At 40.4% G+C, this 17334-nt stretch overlaps 1 pseudogene; it reads left to right on the top strand.

Moving 5' to 3' along the window:
• Nucleotides 1-17098, top strand: part of LOC133022093 (TBC1 domain family member 4-like) — a 31557-nt pseudogene extending 14459 nt beyond the window's left edge.
• Nucleotides 17099-17334: the final 236 nt, after the last annotated feature.

Raw genomic sequence — 17334 nt, 5'->3', positions numbered from 1 at the left:
AAAACATGTGATTATCATGTCATAATAATTTTTTGGGTACAGCTGATTGTTAATAACTGATGGGACTGAATCAATATCAGACGCCTATTCAATAGTTATTTTAGCCAAGGAGGTTATACTTTTGTTTGATAGCTAGTTATCAAGGTTATGCAAAACACACTCAACCTCAAAGGTGAGGCATGACCCAAGGAAGAACCCATTCAATTTAGCTGTAAATCTGGATCAGACGAGCTGATCCAGGAATCTTTTACCTACTTTCTTTTTCGCTTGATAGTTGATTTCTCATGGATGTTGATGAAACAACAGGCATGTTTAGTAGACTGGTATATTTTTTGATCTTGAGTTTTGAGTGTTTGTTTGTCGATGTGTACAGAAACTGAAGCCCGTGTCAGAACAACAGGAGGAAGAGCGGTTGAGTCGGATCTGTGGAACCAAACCAAAGACCCACCTCCGCTTCAGAGAAGCCCCTCAGGTAATGGTAAAGAGATGGTCAACAGTGGAAAGTGTTGATAACGTGGCGGTAAATCAACGTATGGAGGCTGAGAAAAGGGAACTTATGTTTGATTCATTGCCAAACTGTAGCAGGTGGGAGGATGTCAGAGCAGGCCTGAACTTGCCGCTGACTACTTGTGATTGGAGAACTAAGGGCTGACGTCTGAATGAGGTCATAGCCATATATTTTACTTAAATCTCAACTAAAATATCTGTGTTGCAGTTCTGCATGTGTGTGTGTTTGTCTTGTCCTCTGTTTGATTGTGTGTGTGTGTGTGTGTGTGTCAGGTGGACAAGGTGATGCTGACCCTGAAGCAGGCCTTCACTACTGTGGCCCTGCAGAGCGACAAAACCCCGATCAAGTTCTGTGAAGCCTGCCCCATAGTCGACTTGCACAAGCTCTGCGAGCGGATTGATGGTTAAGCCACATGAACCCAGTCACACATCCAACACCTCTCTCCGACCTGACTCATTCATATTTTATAACTTTGTCTATTTCTCCTAGTTAAAGCGAAATAAAAGAGTATTTTTTATTTCTGTTTCCAGGTCTCAACCCACCCAGAGCAAAGCTAGCCATCCAAAAATTTATGTCCGAGCTGACAGACAAAGAGCAGGTTGAGGTCTTGGTGCGAGTTCAGGTAAAGTTTAGAGAGAGTGCACTAGTGAAAGTTTTTTTGGCGATAGATTGCAAAAAACAACTATTTTTAGATCTTGAGTTTTGAGTGTTTGTTTGTCCATGTGTACAGAAACTGAAGCCCGTGTCAGAACAACAGGAGAATGAGCTGCTGATTCTCCACCTGACACAGATCTGTGGAACCAAACAAAAGACCCACCTCCACATCGGAGAAGCCGCTCAGGTAAACACGTTTCCTGTAGATGATTAAAACAATTGTTTAAGTACTAACATGAAACTCGGCAGAGGACACACCTCCACCAAGGCCCATCGTTCCCCTTGAATTCATTCAAATTGCACCAAATCACACACACCTATAGATATCAGTCCCCTAAATGTGCCTGATTTTCATCAAGATCCATTACAGAGTAAGAGGAACCAGAGAATTCTGGGAGCTTCGTTCAGGGGACTCTGGGAATTCTCAACTTTGACTCAGTGGCTTTCGAAAGCATGTCATCCTCCAGCTGTTACATCCAACTCCAGTCGGACAGCCGAATAAATACCTAGTAGAGGAACCCAGGCAATCTGAGACCTCTCCTGCCATCTGTTATTGTCTCACAGACTTAATGTTACCATGTCAGGATAAATGTGACCTTTGTATTTCTTGCCATTGAGGATTTTATTATTGTATTGCTGATCCCAACAAATCGTATTGTCATGAACAGAAAGAAAGTGGTTGTTTACAAACGTTTTATTAATAATACATGTTTTTAATTATCTGCTTTGTTTCATATTGTGTAACCTCCTCTTGTCACCAGGGTGCCAGCCGAATGTGAGGCCGCTTGGGGAGCATGGGAAGCATCGGCAGCTTCGACAGAGTAAGAGGAACCAGGGAATTCTGGGAGCTTTGTTGAGGGGACTCTGGGAATTCTCACCTTTTGACTCAGTGGCTTTTGAATGCATGTCATCCTCCAGCTGTTACATCCAACTCTTTCACTTATAGCATTGTCAGCAGAGGGAGGCTGCCAACAGAGCTGTTCTCACACGGATGCATGATTCTGATCTGGTTTCCTGATGAAGCGGTTTGTGTGTTTACCGAAGTGTTAGTGAACCATTTGGGGTTGTTTGTTCCTCTGTGTCACTGCTGTGCAGAATGTGCAGTGGAGGTGTGATGTCATCCCACCGACTCCCCGTCAGTCATGATGGGGTTGAGAGACTTGTGGTTTTAAATGAAAAAGATCAAAATCAATGCAGCAGAACAGACACATGTTTTTCTCCCTGAGCTAAGCACTGTGCCTACATTACCTACAATGCAACTCTCTATGACAAGTTTTTGATATGGGGGTGTTCAGCTTGTAGTAGCGGCTAATGTAGCCTCAAGCAGAGATGAGCTGCAGGCTGCAGACCTCTGTTTTTTTTATTATGGAAAACATGTTAGAAGGCTGAGGTCTGGGTCTGGAATAAAGCCATTTAATTTTGGTCCTGATCTGGACCAGAGGGTGGATCCAGGATTTCTTTTTCACTTTCTTCAGCATTGGGAGATCTCTTAAGGGCGTTGTCAACATTTTCCTTGATTTTACAGAGAACAATTCATGGATGTTAATGAAAAATGTCAGGCCCCATGTTTTTCGGGACTGAGTGTGAATGATTTGCTGCAGATTTAAACAAAAAATATAGTTGTTTTATTAGCTCTAAAAATACATGCAGCCTTGATCTCCTTTTCTGTTTCCTCTTTTTATTCTCTTGCACAGTTCGTCCTCAGTGACATATTTTCTCTTTTGCAATGTTGCAGGACGAGGAAAACAAAGACAGTGACAAAGACTCCCTTCTATAGGGAGCAGAGGGTGAAGCACCAACTGTTAGTGGGATTGTTGAAATGGAAGAAGAGAGCGGTCCATAGCAGTGCCTTGAATCCTCTGACCATCTATCATCTACTGTGAGCAAAATCCTGCACATTTCAGAAGGATATAATATGTAAATGTATGTAGAGCACATGGATGAAATATTGTGTTTTCTTTCTTCCAGGAGTAGCTTATCCTCCCGAACCCTTAACCCCACAACACAGAAGCGGGAACTGTCTTTTCTTTTACCTCTGCAATGGTGTACATAAAACTATGTATTTTGAAAAAAATGAATAATTGGTGTATATGGGTTTATTGCTCACTCATCATTAAGTAATACACCAGGGCTGACTTGCATATTGTCCTGCCTAGCTTTTATTTTGTGTGATGAAGAATATCTTGCATTTGATGCATTTCGGTTTGTGTGGGAACAAGAACGTTAAATGAGAACGATTCTATAAATTATTTGACTGATTTTCAAGAGTTGTAATATTATTAGATTTATTCAGATAACGTGCTATCTAAAAAAAATACTGGATGTATAGGACAGAACAGGTCTGAGCTTAAGGTACTTAAATGCTCCTTAGATTATACAGTAAAATCTATATTTAAGTATTACAGAGTTGTGATTAAACTATGCAGACGGACACTGTTGTGCACAGCCAACCTGTTGTTCTCGTCAAGCACAATTGTTATGAATAAAGTTTTTTCTTTTTTTTAATCATTTCTGTTGTCTTTATTATTGTCATGTCTTTCAGTGGGTCTATGTGTAAACAGATGAAATTGTACCTGTTCAATACAAGGCACCATTTGTAAAAGGTGGAGAATTCTTAAGCTTTGCCAGAAGTAAAATAAAAAAATAATTTTGCACTAACACTGTGCCAATTACAGTTTTTACAATCGCTTCTCAAGTCCTTTGTTTAACATTAACATTTTACAGTTAACTTCTAGAATTGGATTCGTTTTTTGCTATATATTTAACATTTATATCTCAAGGTGAATATTTAACATATACACTCAAGATTTATATATATATATTACACATTTACATTTAATTACACTTAACAATGAATAGTTCGAGATGTATTTAACATGTGGGCTTAAGATTTATCTAACATTTACAGTTAACTTTTATAATTTTTTTAATCATTGTTTAACATTTACGATAAACATGTTATGTTTTCATTCAACATTTATCTTTAATACTTCCATTTAAACTAAGCTGCAGCTTTGTATCCACAACATTTCTGACTTCTGACCTTCAACAGCAAATCAGGAAGCAACAATAATATTAAATAAGAAAACATTTTTATGGCTGCAAAGCAGCACTGGGTGGGCCCGAGCACATCCATTTTGAAGCGTTGCATGCTTTTTGTCTGAAAAAACAAAAATAACCAGTTCTGAGAGAGAAAGAGACGTGACCTTTGCAAGACAGAAAGTTTCCTTTGATCTAGGAAGACTGAAATCAAAGGATTCATGGTCCATGTATCTCCGCATTACAGAACATCGTGTTTTAATGGCGTGTAATCAAACTTTGATGTCACGCCACGGTCACACCGTGTGATTAAAAAAAAATCTGTCAGTCAGTTTTTATCTCCATCTTGTTGTGATGACACTCATCTCAATTTGAAGTTGATCTGATGAAAGCCCTGGGACAAGTATCTCAAAGAAAAAATGTGGAATATGGCCAAAATGGCCACTAAATGCAAAATAGCAGGCTTCCTGTTGTTTTTTTCTCATTGCACCAAATACCTTTTTTGTTTGTCTGGTCATGATACACCTGTGTATTGATTTTGCCATACTGTTTAAAGGCAGCTTCCTTTGTTGCCATACTGTTTAAAGGCGGCTTCCTTTGTTGCCACACTGTTTAAAGGCGGCTTCCTTTGTTCCCACTCTGTTTATAGGCGGCTGCCTTTAATGCCAAACTCTTAGTTAAATACACTAACATCCATAAAAACATTTTACATATACTTATTTTTACTCCTTCAACTTCAAAGTAAGTTTTTATGTGTTATTAACTTCTATATGGTGTAAAAGCATCAATGCATATACTAGACAAATGACAAACAAAGCTGTACACAACAAACAGCTACTGACCTACTACTTTTTAACCATGTTTTATTCTCATGTCTTCAGTGTTAATATGAATTCAGTTAACTGACAAGTAATTTAAAGTACATCTCTACCAAGGTTATCAAGTACAACTTGAAAGACAGATAGATAGATACAAAGATCAACTGAAACCAGAAATACAATTTCTAAAATTTGTAGGGCTGCAAAGCAGCACTGGGCGGGCCCGAGCACATGCATTTTGAAGCGTTGAAGTCGTTTTGCCTGAAAGAATTAAATAATGACTGAGGAAATATTGACACATAGAGCTGTTCAGAGCTGGACTCTGATCATGAGACAGAAGTTTGGTGGTGATAGGACAATGCACAGTGGAGTTATGACAACATCTCCTCTCCTTTGGCGAAGGATGAACCTTCACCGTACCTCAATGTTTGCACGGTTTGAGGAAATGTCCCAATTCTGAGAGGGAGAGAGACATGACCTTTGCAAGACATAAATATTCTTTGATCTTTGACCACTGTCACTGCAGGAGTGGAGTTTATTTACGGCTCAGCATCAAAGGATTCATGGTCCATGTATGTCCGCGTTACAGAACATCGTGTAATCAAACTTTGACGCCACGCCGCGGTCACACCGTGTGACGAAAAAAAAATCCCTCAGTCAGTTTTTATCTCCATCTTGTTGTGATGACACTCATCTCAATTTGAAGTTGATTCGATGAAAGCCGTGGCAATATCAATAGGGACTCACCTGACCTTTGATGTCAGTGCTCGGGCCCTAATAATAATAATAATAATAATAATAATAATAATTCCTTCAGGTGAGATACCAGACTAGTCTTCCTGTGTTTTTCAGTTAAACACTTAACTGACATACACCACATGGTGGCTCTTTTTGAGAAAGTTGTAGCATTATATAAGTGACAATGTTGATCTGATTTGTGTTATTTATGCTGCAAAATAGTTTTATTATTTAAAGTCTTATAAAAGTGCCTATTGCAGAGTTGACTGAACCATTTAATGCTCAGTGTGTCTGTCCAGTGTTTCTCACACCACAAGTAGATTCTGACAGCCATATTAATTTCAATCTAGCCTCTTAATTTGTCTCTCAAAGTGGACCAGATTGATGCATCTTTACTTTAAAATGTACTATATCCTCTTCCAAGAGGGTCCAGGGTCCATCCACCATGATTTCTACAAATCCTGTGGGAAACACTGTTGTTTGCATGTGTGAGTGAGTGAGTGAGCATGTTATTGTTTTAAATAAATTATGCCTTTTGGTTTAGTAACTCAATTTATTCCCTCCTGGCCTTTCTGAATTCTGTTGAATTTAATCTCAGGATTGCTGCATATACCCTGCCTACAGTCTCTCTGCTGTTTTTTTCACTTGTATGAGCAGCCAAGCGGTCACAGACTCCATGCAAGAAGAACACAGAAACACCCGGAAAATTATCAATGTATTTACCTGGGAAGAAGTCGGTAGATGCGGCCAAAAAGCCACCGAGGAGCAAACAAGCTGCTGAGCAGAAACCGGTCAGTAGGCTGTAGAAGTTGATGACAAGTTACTCGGATTTTTGAGCTTCACTCTTGTTTTGTTTTTTGTTTTTTTGCTCTGTTTAAAAAAGCTGTGTTTGACATTGAGCTCTTAGTCTGGCATGTTGGAGGCCTCTCCCATCTGAGTGTGTGAGTGTCTGTCTTAACGTCTTATTGTGTCAGCAACCTCTGAACCCCGGTGTCATATGTTGCTCAGGCCGCTCTCCCATCACCCTCCAAAGGAAGAGAGGACAAAGAAGAGAGCCAAAAACCAGAGGTACAGCTGAGAGCCCCACGTAACTTGTATTTACTGTTGGATTCCCCTCCTTTTTCTTTTCTCATTTACACACACATTAAAATGTGTGTCTTCCTATTTTTTGTTTTCCCTCTCTCATTGCGCTTTTCCCACTTTCAGTTGTCTCTGTTATCTGTGTCATCTTATCTCCATCTTGTTCAAAAAAGGGAAAGTGTTTAATTAAAAAAGGCAAGGAAGAAATGATGTCTGATCTACTGAACGGGCCACATGGTTTAAATAGTACTGCCATACAAGCCAGTAGCCAGTCAGATTTACCTTTTGCCTCAGCGTACCTTCAAGTTTGGCCTGTATCATAGATTACAAGGCCAAAACACTTGATGATGCTAGTTGTGCACAACTGTGAAGTTATGTCCCTAACATCCGCTGGTGGCATCTAACACCTGCTGACATCTGCTAGTAGGTAATAATCTACATTGTGCAGAAGACCTTCAAGCGTACAAGGCATATTCAATATCTCGTCCTATATTTTTAAAGAATTTGTTCTTTTATGTAGTAAATCGAGTCACCACAGTGATAAGCTTTTGCAAGGGTCAATGTACTAAGGCCCTTTTCAGACTTGGAATTAACATCCATCGTGAGAGGTCCCATCACAAGTGGTCAACTCTAAGTTTGTCTGTTCATACCGTAAACACTTGTATCATTTGTGTTTGTCTTAATTATGTTGTTTTAACCCAGTCTGAGTTAACAGATGTGTCCAATGACAATGTTGGTGTGGCTTTGAGAGAGAGGGAGTTGAGAGAGAGAGAGAGACGGAGAGAGAGAAAGAGACTCAGCGGGAGGGTCTGAATGGGCAGAAATACGGCAGCTATGCCATCTGGAAAGATTTTAACTTTTGCGGGAAAAAGCATCAATCATAATTTTTCGGTCAGTGTTGATATTGGAGCTACAACCAAATCTATGTATGCGCTCTGACTAGCACACTAGTATGTATGATTCCTTGAAACTGTAGCAGGTTAGAGGCGACAGCTGAGTAGGCGATCCTTAATGTGTGGCCCAGAGCACCTTGGCGTTCACACAGTGAAAAAAATGTGGTGTGAGTAATCAGCTCTCAGGAAGCATTCAGGATATATAAGGGTTTTTTCAAACCTGTACTTAGTCCTGACCACTTGGGATTGGATCACTCAGGAAGCATGTTAATCCCAGCTCTGAACGGGGTCTATGAAACAGTGATCTTTTACAGATCAATCGTATAAACCAACAAAGTCACCTGTGACCTAATGATGACATGGGCAGCCACAACAGTGGCTAAAAGGTTAATCAATGGCAGCCAAAATCACTAACCTGTTTGTAGCCCGGTGAACGCTGACCGTTCAACCACCACTGATTCAAAGTTCGAGAAAAAGCCTCTGTAGGGCGACGAATCGCAAAACAAACCTTCAGGTTAAGAAGCAACAAGCGACTAGCTTTATCTGACCTGCAACCATTTGTCCCGTTGCGAGAAGATTGCAGAGAGCAGATTGTGTGATGACGTGAGGGTTATACACAGGTCATCCTAGTCACAGGTGACATTGTTGGTATTACTACTCGGCCTGCACGTATCCAAGATGGAGATATCCAGTGCAAAAGCACCACAATTGGTGGCTAGGAAGAATTAAATAGAACCGCTTAAAATCTCAAAGATCAAATGGCAGCTGGTTGGAAGGAATTTTTAACTGGAGGAAATAAGATTGGATTGGACAACTCTTGTATTGATTATTAAAACAGATTTCGTCATAGCTTCAGTATACATAATTTTGTATGTTTATATGTACCTGACAGGCCCAAGCAAATGCCTGTACTGCTCCATACATGTACTCCTCCATCCCAGTCATGAGCATGAAACAAGCCCTGCACAATATTGGATGTGTGAGTATACATTTACAAAGTCCTTCAGTCCCTCTATCATGTGTTTCTTGTATGTATGTATTGCTTGGCCTGGGTATATACAGTAAGGTCCATACATATTTGGACATTGACACAATTTTCATCATTTTGGCTCTGTACACCGCCACAATGGATTTGAATTGAAACAATCAAGATGTGCTTTAAGTGCAGGCTTCCAGCTTTAATTTGAGGATATTTACAGCCAAATCAGGTGACCGGTGTAGGAATTACAACACATTTTATATGTGGCACCCCCTTTTTAAGGTACCAAAAGTAATTTGGACAAACTAACATAATCATAAATGTAATTGTCACTTTTAATACTTGGTTGCAAATCCTGCCTGAAGTCTGGAAACCATAGACATCCCCAGACGCTGGGTTCCGTCCATGGTGATGCTCTGCCAGGCCTCTACTGCAACTGTCTTCAGTTCCTGCTTGTTCTTGGGGCATTTTCCCTTCAGTTTAGTCTTCAGCAAGTGAAATGCATGCTCAATTGGATTCAGGTCAGGTGATTGACTTGGCCATTGCATAACATTCCACTTCTTTGCCTTAAAAAACTCTTTGATTGCTTTCGCAGTATGCTTCGGGTCATTGTCCATCTGCACTGTGAAGCGCCGTCTAATGAGTTCTGAAGCATTTGGCTGAATATGAGCAGATAATATTGCCCGAAACACTTCAGAATTCATCCTACTGCTTTTGTCAGCAGTCACATCATTAATAAATACAAGGGAACCAGGTCCATTGGCAGCCATACATGCCAACGCCATAACTCTACCTCCACCATGCTTCACTGATGAGGTGGTATGCTTTGGATCATGAGCAGTTCCTTCCCTTCTCCATACTCTTCTCTTCATTCTGTTACAAGTTGATCTTTGTCTCATCTGTCCATAGGATGTTGTTCCAGAACTGTACAGGCTCTTTTAGATGTTTTTTAGCAAACTCTAATCTGGTCTTCCTTTTTTGAGGCTCACCAGAGAGTTGACAGTAACAGATTCCAAACACAAATACCACACTTGAAATAAACTCTAGACCTTTTATCTGCTCCCTGTCAATGAAATAACGAGTAAATTACACACACCTGGCCATGGAACACCTGAGCAGCCAATTTTCCAATTACTTTTGGTCCCTTAAAAAGGGGGTGCCACGTATAAAATGTGTTGTAATTCTTACACCGTTCACCTTATTTGGATGTAAATACCCTAAAATTAAAGCTGAAAGTCTGCACTTAAAGCACATCTTGATTGCTTCATTCAACATCCATTGTGGTGGTGTACAGAGCCAAAATTGTGTCAATGTCCAAATATTTATGGACCTAACTGTACATTTCTAATTTTGAGTTTGTCAGATAACTCCACTAAAAGCAATATTTCCTGTGCTGCAGAACCAAGTGCTGCTCCCCAGGAGAACCCTTCTGACAGAATACCTTCCACAAAAGTGTTTACTGTTTTTCTCTGACATTGTGACATTGTGGCTTATGGTGGTTGTTGTTGTTAGTTTCAGTATGACAGTGATGGTTCATACAGCGAGGAATCCAGTGAGGCGCCAGAGCTCAGCAGAGAGAAGATGGAGGCTTTCAAGGTGAGTCTGTCAGGAACTTAAAACTTTTATTTTTTATAATATACTATTTTATATTTATTTTACTTTATTTATTTTCGAAATATTTCAGATTTTTTTTCATTAAGAGAAAGAATTGCACTCAGAGACCGCATACCTCTGCCAGGGTCCAACACTATCCTTTTGAAACCACATTTAAATTCAATAGATCCAGATTTTTATTTTGATCTGCACCAAATTGCACGCATTCATTCCCAATTGTTCAAGATTTTTTTCATCAATATCCATGAAGGATTCTCTGAGAAATCAAGGAAAATGTTGAAGAACGACTTATCTCGTAGTGTTAAAGAAAGTGAAAAGAAAATCCAGACAAACGCCCCAGATTGGAGCCAAGTCGGTGTTGGATTTGCAGTGGCTGTGTGTGAATTCTTCATAAACGACTTTCAAGAGAGTCAACAGATATGGATTCATTTCAGTGAATGAGAGTGTCGGAGTCCATGTAGTGGTGAGGTGCCCTGTGACTTCAGTCAATTGCTTTCATGCGAAGGACGAAATAAATGAATTTAGTAGTATTGGTTCAGTTTGAGTATGAGCCACACAAAGTAAAACATTTAAGTTAGTAATTATTAAATATTTAGTTATATTTTCTGAGTTATGTTTTAACACTGGCAAAGTTGAGAATAATTACCATGGATTGCCATTTCTATACAACTGGGATGTGACGTCCATGAAGAGTGTAACCTCTAACCCCTAACTGATCCTCCTGCGCTTTTGTGTCATCCTGCTCTCAGTGACACATCAAGCAGGAGGATCAGTCTGACTCTTCTTGTGACTGATTTGACTAATTGCATCAGTATTGTACAAAGATAGAAATGCGCTTTTTGATAGATTCCCCATCTCCCACTTTCTCAACCCTCCCCAGCTCCCTTTTAAGTGTGTTAGACCTTAGCTTCTCTACTCGATGCTTACAAACTGGAAACAGGATGTCCAATCTGACTAGGTTAACTGACACACACTGTACCATGACATCATTAACGTGGCATGACATGAAAATAAGCGATAGAAAACTGATCGCGCAAATGATAACGTTCCTCTTTTTTTTCGTGAGCGCCCTTTGCTGTCCCCAGCATGAGGCCATCTTGGTTTGCTTCCCATGTCAACCATACCTACGCTCTCCTCTCTTATCCGCTTTAAACTAAAATGTTTTCACTTCATCTCAGTTTGCTTCACTGTGTGTTTTGCTCTCGCTATCAGATGCAAGATAAGCGGCACAATTCCCTAAATGTTGGTGACATTCTTATGTAAATAAACAGGCATTGAAACACAATGCGCACCTTATCGAGGTCAGCAAATTTATCAAGTTCATGTTTATATATCGTACGATAAATTGATATAGTAATTATCGCGACAGGCGTACTCTGTGCTTGTTCTTAAGACCATTGTTATGAACAGAGAAGTTGGCTCCGCAATGGTAGTCATAATTCTGATAGGCGCACCACCTGCATTTAGGGGAAAGACTGCAGTGGAATAGTATGAACTCACAACGACCGCAAGAGTCCTGAACACAAGATAGCAAGTAATGTTTTGTGATCTGCATAGTGATGCGACAACAGTCCTGTACTCTGAACTTGTCATAAGCGGTCCCCGTTTCATGACTGTCTCAGCCTGTGATTTGTTTGCTCTGTTGTTTTACTGGTGATTACAAGATCGAAGATGTAGTTATTAGTTAGTGAGCGGTATATCAATGCTACAACTACCTGGAAACCAGTATAAAGAAAATAACAAGAGCCCTGCTGCCACACTCACCTCTGACTTCACCCTTCTGCCATTTGATCTTTGAGATTTTAATACCAACAATGAGTTCCATAGTGTTGCTTGAATGTCGTGGGCTTAGATTTCTGATTCCATTTTCAGAAAGATAATGCTACTTAATCCTTTTCATTTAACAGACTGAGAAAAAGCAGATACTGCACCGACTTAACCAGAACTTAAAAGCCCAAAGTCCAGGGGAGGAGGGAAAGGAGGCGGTTCCACCTCCTGTAGAACCAAGTGCTGCTCCCCAGGAGAACCCGTCTGACACAATTTATCCCAGAAGAGAGCGAAAGAAGTGGGGTCCACTCGAACGGTTTATACCTCCTGTGCTGGAGAATGCGACAATCAGCCAGGTGAGTGTATCACTTATTAAAGCAACATTATGTAACTTTTACTGAGCAACAGCGCCCTCTGCAGCCACTGAAACACAACTGAACGGTGGTTATTACCTTGATCCGGCTTCCTGAACCAAAAGAGCTACTGCTGTAACAAATACACGAAGTCTGTGTAGAATTTGATAATTTAAAGGTTTTCTGATCTAAAATTTGAGATAAATGCTGTTTTTTAGCCTGAGACCAGAACATGTGGACATGCTGACATTCTTACATTACAACCATAGACTGTATATATAGATTACAACACACACGCTAACTGACGTTTGAGTCAGATTTTGAGCCGGACACCACTGTTTCTTATACTTTAAACATGTTGCACTTTGTTTAATATGCAGACCTAACTTTTTTATTTTGATTACAGTTTTGCACTTTAATATTTGAGCCTTTGTTTACATTTTGTTTTGTGCTGCATTATACAATGACATACAGTTTGTTGAAAATTAACTGAAATGGTCAATTTGATTTTTTTTGGACGAAAATTAATCGTTTAGATTAATCGACTAATTGATAAAATAGTCGACCGATTAATCGATAGAAAAATAGTCGTTAGTGGCAGCCCTACAACAGATATGGATTCATTTCAGTGAATGAGAGTGCCGGAGTCCATGTAGTGGTGAGGTGCCCTGTGACTTCAGCCAATTGCTTTTATGCGAAGGACGAAATAAATGAATTTAATTCTGTTGTGTTGAGACAGCTACAGTCATCAACACAGATACAATCGCTGCCATTCATACTAACCATGAGGAGAGTGAGCGTCACACTGACAGTTATAAAATCAGTGTTTACTCTTCTACTGCAGTTAAGGGACAAGGCTGGAATTATTCTTTATTTTTCAGTTAATCCTGTGAAACCAAAAGCCATAAATGCATCAGACTACTACAGTCTATTAATCGTTCAGACCATAGATTGTATATAAAGATGGACGACATGGCAGCTCGCCAAAAGTCAAGCCAAAGTGTCTCGATTGCCCCCTGGTGGCTCGCTGCAGTACAGGTCATGAATCCTTTCCCCTCCATTTTAGCAGACGGGACATGGGTCAAACCAAAAAGTCAAAACAAGATCATTAATAGTTTCTGTAACATGCAACAAATTAAGAATCACTACGAACATAATTTTACATTATACAAAGTAGTTAAGTGCAGTAGTTGAGTGAGTGCTAAAATATGGACAATTAATGTTTCCAAGTTTTTAAAGGACACACAATATAATGATAAATAGGTGGTTGAAAGTCCCGAACACAGAGTAAGAGGAACCAGAGAATTCTGGGAGCTTCATTCAGGGGATTCTGGGAATTCTCACCTTCTGACTCAGTGGCTTTTGAATGCATGTCATCCTCCAGCTGTTACATCCAACTCTTCCAACGTCCCACCGACTCCCCGTCAGTCATGATGGGGTTGAGAGACTTGTGGTTTTAAATGAAAAAGATCAAAATCAATGCAGCAGAACAGACACATGTTTTTCTCCCTGAGCTAAGCACTGTGCCTACATTACCTACAATGCAACTCTCTATGGCAAGTCTTTGATTCCTGCATGTTCGGCTTGTAGTAGGGGCTAATGTAGCCTCAAGCAGAGATGAGCTGCAAGCTGCAGACCTCTGGTTTTTTTATTATGAAAAACATGTTAGAAGGCTGAGGTCTGGGTCTGGAATAAAGCCATTTAATTTTGGTCCTGATCTGGACCAGAGGGTGGATCCAGGATTTCTTTTTCACTTTCTTTAGCATTGCGAGGTCTCTTAAGGGCGTTGTCAACAATTTCCTTGTTTTTTTTCAGCGAACAATTCATGTATGTTGATGACAAATGTCAGGCCCGATGTTTTTTGGGACTGAGTGTGTATGATTTGCTGCAGATTTAAACAACAATTTATTGTATTTATTTATTTTTGGAGATAAATGTTTTTGTATGTTTGCTTTAATTAGTAAAAATAGTGATAAAAAGCACATAAGATAGATAAGACATTCAGAAAAACGCACATAATGAGATTACATCCAGAAGAGAAAAGAACTGTAAACAGACTTCAATGTGTATCATCAGTGGAGTTTCCCTTTAAGGATGACGAGAAACTCACTCAGACATGAAACAGACAGACTCCCAGCTTGTCACATGACTTTTACTTTGCATCTGTCATGTTATGTCAGATTTCCGCCAAGTGAGGGAAATAATTCACAATACGAGCCATCAAGTGGCAGCTAGAAGTGATGTGGGATTTTATGAAGCTGCTCCACTTCTTACCAGATACAGCACTGGCTTTTACAGATTTACTTAAGTCCAATCATACGCAGCCTGTATAACTTGAAGACGTCGCCCTTTTGATGTTTCTATGCAGAATCAACACTTATCCCAGTACACAGTATGTGTAGCTGCTCATAAAGAGAATCTGACGCCTTCAAGGTTCACCTGTGCTCCTGCTGTTTTATATTCCTGACAATCCGAAGAATGCCGTCTGCCTTGTTGTAATTAAGAGAACCTTTTTCAATGTTGAGTTTTTCAAATTTGTTTGTGAGTATATCCTACAAATATTATCCAACATATTCATAAATACAAATATAAAGCTAGCAGTGTTCTAAATCTGTCAACAGATCAAATGAAAGTGTTGGGTCAGTTCAGCTTCCCCAGGCTACATGCGGCCCTCAGCTCCCAACCCATTTCTTTGTAGCGAAGAATTCAAAATTGTTCACAAATATGTATTTAACATTATTTAAAAGCTTATTACCTAAGTCACTGTAGTTTTTAGCTTTACACAGCGCATAAGTAAATAGTGCAGCAGCAGAAGAACAGTGTCAAAATAAACTACAGTTTGTGTGTTCCTGGTAAAGAAGCAACATGTCACCCAGTGCATCCACATCCCTGGAACAGGTTTTTGTATTTTCCAGCGATTTATCAAGATGAGTTTTCTCTCTATACAGCAAAATGTCCTTTCACCGCATAACTTTATATAACTGATGGCATCTGTTCTCCCCGTGTGACCTTCTGTTTACCAGGTAATGAAGATGGACATCTCCAAGCAGCTTCATACGTACGAGGTGGAGTACCACGTCCTTCAGGATGAGATGATCGAGGCTGGGCCGCTGCCCGATGACTCTGACCGGAGCAAGAAACTTGAAAAGACAAACACTCAGCTGAGGAAACAGAACATGGACCTTTTAGAAAAACTTCAGGTAAAGAAGAGAAAAATAAATCTTTATCTGCCGCCACATCAGTGATTTGGGGAAAACAGCAGCATGTGCTTTAAACAAATAAAATATAAATTACATCTATTATTTCAAAGCTACATCATTGAAAGATGTTCTGTGTAAATGTCCTGATGGACTGGTGAACTTACACACACATCTCCACAGCTGCCACTGGTAGTGTCTCAGACAGCCCATAGATGGCGCTAAAACATAAGTTAAAAACACATTTAGAGCGAGAGAAAGACAAAGGAATTTACTGCTTTACATGTCCAAATATTCTTATGTCACTTTGATCAGTAACATTTAAATCTGTGCATGTTCTGCATATTAATGAAGGTCACAGAGTTGATTTCTGATGTGACAAAGAAAAACAGAATCCTGGAGTTTAGAACTTCAACACAAGCTAATAATTTACCCTATAACCGTGTTTGGTTGCACTTTATTGTCGAGATTTTGAAATAGGATCAAAGAAAAAAGTCACACTTGTGTTGGTCGCTAGTTGCTGCTGAGCTAGAAATCTTGGTATCATCCTCTGTATTTACTGAGGTACGTGGTGTGTGTCCTCCAGGCTGCACGGCAGAAGATCCAGACCCTTGAGACCAGCATGGAGACCTTCCTTTCTCGGGAGAGCAAAATGAAGCACATGATTCGCTCTCTGGAGCAGGAGAAGGCAGCCCACCAGAAGACCATAGAACGCATGCGCTCGTGCGTTCCCCCCGACACCCTGACAGATGTGGAGATGACCCAGATCAAAACAGGACCCAACGGGAAAGCCAAAACTGCAGCCAAGAAGCCCTGATGGCAACCAGGGGGCTGGCTGGCTGCTCTGGGCAGACGCTCAGAAAAGAAAGACTGAAGTGAACAAATGGAGACTGCTTTAAGTGGAGGGCTGCTGGGCTCCACAGCTCTTGTAGTGCCGCTGCTGCTGCTGAACAACAGCGGCGATGGCGTTTTGTAAATGTGCGACGGCTTGACTTGAGACGTGCAGCCTGTATGGGAAAATGTATAGGTGATGTTTGTCAGCAGATAATAAGAGTGGTGGGAGGATGGCTTCAGTCACATTAGTGAACAGACTGTTCCATCAGGGCTGCTGCTCTCTCTCATATTTTTCACTGCCAGTTTGGAGGTGAGATGCACAACATCCCTCCCTGCCCACATCTCTTGGTAATCACAGGGACATTTTCTAAGTGATTGACATAAGTGAGCAGTGTGTCTGCCTCTGCAAATCCCTTTTCACTACTGCCTTCATGTATTTACTACCAGTAGCAACACAGAGCAGGGAACAGAAGGTGCCTGCTGTCAACAATTTGGACCTCAGGTTCAACGTATAGCCATTACCAGTGTGTGAGATGGAAACTCTGCCTCAGGCTAATCACATGGCTGTGTTATAACCTTTGTATTCACTTGAAATGTTTGTGAATGTAATTTTCTCTCCAAAGACCATTGTAAAATCAAACCTATTCTGCATTACTCCATGGAGGCACCTGGGCACACATCTTCCATATTTTTCTCTTTTTTTTTTTAAAACTTCAGCCGCAGTATCTCTCTGCTCATCTCTCAGCCCCGCCCCACTGCTGTCACTTGAGATTCGAGTCTTTATTACTTGCACTGCTTTTTAAGGAGGAAGTGTTTCTTCCAAAGCTCAGGCAGGATGTGATGTTGCATGCCTTCTCAGT

The sequence above is a fragment of the Limanda limanda genome, chromosome 16 (assembly GCF_963576545.1).
Source record: "Limanda limanda chromosome 16, fLimLim1.1, whole genome shotgun sequence".
Classification (NCBI taxonomy): domain Eukaryota; kingdom Metazoa; phylum Chordata; class Actinopteri; order Pleuronectiformes; family Pleuronectidae; genus Limanda; species Limanda limanda.
Note: the sequence above shows the minus strand (reverse complement) of the source record. Positions and strands in the feature narration are given on the sequence as shown.